This window comes from Leptopilina boulardi, unplaced genomic scaffold (genome assembly GCF_019393585.1).
Source record: "Leptopilina boulardi isolate dan_hultmark-lab unplaced genomic scaffold, ZJU_Lbou_2.1 LbouV2_40, whole genome shotgun sequence".
Lineage (NCBI taxonomy): Eukaryota > Metazoa > Arthropoda > Insecta > Hymenoptera > Figitidae > Leptopilina > Leptopilina boulardi.
The window spans coordinates 560,106-565,047 of record NW_026137974.1 but is presented as its reverse complement, the minus strand read 5'-3'; the positions used below and the strand labels follow the sequence as shown (position 1 = coordinate 565,047).

General features: G+C 30.9%; 1 protein-coding gene across 1 annotated transcript in view; it reads right to left on the bottom strand.

Annotated features, from left to right (window-relative positions):
- The window catches only part of LOC127289237 (cytochrome P450 4g15), a 267,349-nt gene that overhangs the window by 132,919 nt on the left and 129,488 nt on the right, over positions 1-4,942 (bottom strand). The window lies entirely within an intron of this gene.

Genomic DNA, 4,942 nt, shown 5'->3' with positions numbered 1-4,942 from the left:
CCCGGGCCCCGACTGTCAGTCGCCCCCACCCCACCTCTTTTTCAAGTTTACCTGTGTGTCTGTGTACACGCCCCCTCTCTTCTTTTCATACCTTTGCACAGCACCCCCACTTCGCTATTCAGGTATATGAGAGAGTAATATATACACACACCATGACAGAGCAGTGCCAGTGATCTGACTCTCTGCCGCGGTTATATTATACATATATATGTATATACGCACATATCGAAAATATATTCACATCACAGACCCACTGGACAACATTTACGTATATTCTTTCACTATATACAATTTAGAAGCTAAAAAATTTTTTTTTTTATTTAGAAAAAATGATGATAAATTATTTTTAAGAAAAATTATTTTAAAAAATTAAAAACAAAATGCCCTTAAGTATGCTACTAACCATAGTTTCATTACCTTCAAGTATGTTAATAACCATATTTTAGTACCTTCAAATATGGTACTAACCATAGTTTGGTACCTTCAAATATAGTATTAACCATAGTTTGGTACCTTCAAATATGGTACTAAGCATAGTTTGGTACCTTCAAATATGGTATTAACCATAGTTTGGTACCTTCAAATATAGTATTAACCATAGTTTGGTACCTTCAAATATGATACTAATCATAATTCAATCATGCTATTAACCATATTTTGGTACCTTCAAGTTTAGTATTAATCATAATATAGTACCTTCAAGTATGGGACTGACTATAATTTAGTACCTTAAAGTATAGTACTAACCATAATATAGTACCTTCAAGTATGGTACTAATAATAGTTCAGTACCTTAAAGTATGGTGCTAACCATGATTATGCTACTAACCATAGTTTGGTACCTTCAAGTATAATAATAACCAGAATTCAATTGCTATTAACCAGTTTGGTTCCTTCAAATATGGTACTAAGCATGGTTTAGTACCTTCAAATATGATACTAATCATAATTCAATTATGCTATTAACCATATTTTGGTACCTTCAAGTTTAGTATTAATCATAATATAGTACCTTCAAGTATTGGACTGACAATAATTTAGTACCTTAAAGTATAGTACTAACCATAATTTAGTACCTTCAAGTATGCTACTAATAATAGTTCAGTACCTTAAAGTATGGTGCCATCCATGATTATGCTACTAACAATAGTTTGATACCTTCAAGTATGATAATAACCAGAATTCAATTATGCTATTAACCAGTTTGGTGCCTTCAAATATGGTACTAACCATGATTTCGTACCTTCAAGTATGGTACTAACCATAATTTGGTACCTTCAATTATAGTATCAACCATAGTTTCGTACTTTTAAGTATAGTACTAACCATAATTTAGTACCTTTAAGAATAGTACTAATCATAGTTTAGTACCTTAAAGTATGGTGCTAACCATGATTATGCTACTAACCATAGTTTGGTACCTTCAAGTATGATAATAACCAGAATTCAATTATGCTATTAACCAGTTTGGTTTTTTCAAATATGGTACTAACCATGATTTAGTACCTTCAAGTATGGTACTAACCATAATTTGGTTCCTTCAATTATAGTACCAAGCATAGTTTGGTACCTTTAAGTATAGTACTAACCATAATTTATTACCTTCAAGTATAGTATTAATCATAGTTTAGTACCTTCAAGTATGATTTTAACCATAATTTTGTTGTTAACCATAGTTTGGTACCTTCAAGTATGATACTAACCGTAATTCAATACTAATAAGTATTAAAGGATAGAAACTATGGTTAATACGATACTTAAAGGTCATTAAGTTTAGTATAAAATTGTTGAAGGTTATTTGGAGGTTGCAAAATATAGTGATACTTCTACACTTGAATGTTGTAAACTATGGAAAAGTACCATATACCTGGAGGTACTAACCTATGGTAAGTACTATACTTGAAGGTACTAAATTATGTTTAGTACCATACTTGAAGGTACTAAGTTATGGCTAAAATTATATTTGAAGGTACTGAACCATGGTTAGTACTGTATTCGAAGGTATACTAAAGTAAAGTTACTACCATACTTGAATCTTGTTAACTATATAATAGTACCATATTTAAAGGTACTTAACTACGGAATAGTACCATACTTGAAGATTCTAAATTATGGTTAGTACTGTAGTTGAAGGTACCAAACTGTGATTAGTAGCATAATTGAAAGTATTGAATTATGGTTATTATCATACTTGAAGGTACCAAAATATGGTTAGTAGCATAATAATGGTTAGCACAATACTTGAAGGTACTGAACTATGGTTAGTATACCATACATGAAGGTACTAAATTATGTTTAGTACTGTACTTGAAGGTACCAAACTATGGTTAGTACTATAATTGAAGGTACCAAAAACTATAGTTAGTATCATACTTGAAGGTACCAAACTATAATTAGTACTATAATTGAAGGTACCAAAAACTATGGTTAGCACCATACTTGAATGTACTGAACTATGGTTAGTACCATATTTGAAGGTACTAAACTATGGTTAGTAACATACTTATATGAAGGTACTATATTCAATACTATTAGACTATATTTAGTATTATATAGTCTATATTTAGTACTTCTAGTACCTGACTTTATATTTATTACTTTTTACCCTATATTTACTACTTTTTTTTTACTTTACATTAAGTACTTTAGTATAATTTTTACTTTACATTAACTATACGTTTCAGTACGTTTTCATTATCAACTAAAACTCACAAAGTGTTATAATACAGCACAAAATATGCCCACAATTTCTAAATCACTCCATACTTTAATTAAATTAAAAAAAAAAAAAAACAATACTTAATTAATTCTCGCGCTATTAACTAATGCCCCTCCTCTCTCAATCTTAACCCCATTGCACCTGTATAATAAAATTTCCATGAAAATTTATATTTCCCCGTAATTTACAAGTTTGAGACACTAAAAGCTTTAACACACATCCGAAGTGCATTCCAACTTTTATTATACCAGCGCTATCTTTTATGAAAATAAAACTTGAAAGAAATACTTGGCATTCCGCAAAAGTATATACATATATATATATATATATAGTGTGGATATCTTCTCGATATTTGCGCCAATCTCCAAGTTCCTAAGAATTCAAGATCAGGGAGTGCATTTTGGTATATACTCATCCTGTATATACATATAAGAGAGAAGGCGTCCTGCGTTAAGTGCGCATGCGCCTAACGGACAGAGAGGTACATTTTACAGCTTCTTCTATATGTACACGTACCTCTCAACCTGTATATAGATGGATATATACCCCTACCTTGTTTTACCCCCTACCATGTTCTCTCTCTTTCTCCCCTCCCCTTCCCCCACTCTCTGTACCGTTCAAGAAACACCTTCAATCCCTCCCACCACTTTACCTTTTTGAAATGACTTTGTCCATTCCACCGTTTCTTTGCCAACTTCACTCACATTGCTGTAAATCCTTTTTTTGTGTGTGAGTTTGTATATATATGTGTGTGTGTGTGGTACTCACTCTCACGAATCCCCCCAAAGAGCCGGCAAGGTTACGTTTACCTTTGCAGTTTTAGCCGCAAAATGCCGGTTACGTCTCATCGTGAAGCGGTATTATGCCGCCTAGCGGCTTAGAGACTCAACCGCTTTTGCTCTGCGTCATATAAGTATAGGACATATTCTATATATATATATATATATTTACTTCTCAATATATGCAGTTTTTAGTTGAGACGCAATTTTTCATGAATTTTTTTTTCTCTTCTATTTCCAAGTTAGAATTGCCACGTGTAATGTGACATTGTATACATATAAATATATGAGGAAAAATTAGAATTATTATGAAAATTCAAAGGTGGGATTGGAAAAATTTATTTGAAATTTTTATAATTGACACGATTTTTTTTTGTTATTTATACACGAAGAGAAAAGATATATTTGTCTTAGAGCCAAATAAATATTTAATTTGTTTCAAATAAAATGTTTATTTGCACTTTCAAACTACATTCTTAGAACTATTTTGAAACTACATTAGAACTACAGTGAAACTACTTTAAACCTACTTTGGAACTACACTGAAACTATTTTGAAACTACCTTGGAACTACACTAAAACTATTTTTAACCTACCTTGGAACTATTTTGAAACTACGTTAGGACTACATTGAAACTACTTTGTAACTACACTAAAACTACTTAAAAACCTACCTTGGAACTACACTAAAACTATTTTTAACCTACCTTGGAAATATTTTGAAACTACATTATGACTACATTGAAACTATTTTGGAACTACACTGAAAATATTTAGAACCTACCTTGAAACTATTTTGAATCTTTCTTGGTACTGTTTTGAAACTATTTTAGAATTACATTAAAACTTATTTGAAACTACCTTGGAACTACACTAAAACTACTTATAACGTACGTTGGAACTACTCTAAAACTATTTTTAACCTACTTTGGAACTATTTTGAAACTACATTAGGACTACATTGAAACTACTTTGGAACTACACTAAAACTGCTTATAATCTACCTTGGAACTACAGTAAAACTATTTATAACCTACCTTGGAACTATTTTGAAACTACATTAGGACTGCATTGAAACTACATTGGAACTACACTAAAACTACTTATAACCTACCTTAGAACTACACTAAAACTATTTTTTAACTCCCATATCACTGTACATAGAATTTTTCCATAACCTAAAAATGTATGTTTTTTGTGGTTTTTTGAGGTTATGGCATAATTTTGAAGTAATTGAGTCAAATGCGCGCTTCGAATTCAGATTCAATGTAAGGGTTTTTTGAGGTTATGCCAATATCCTAATTTAATGGGTTTAAAGTATATGCACTTAGAAAAAAAATTTGTTTGAAATAACTATAAATTTTTGTTGAATCTACCAAATAAGGACACTTGCTATACATGGAAAAAAAATCTTTATCTGAAACAACTATATGTTTATCTAGAA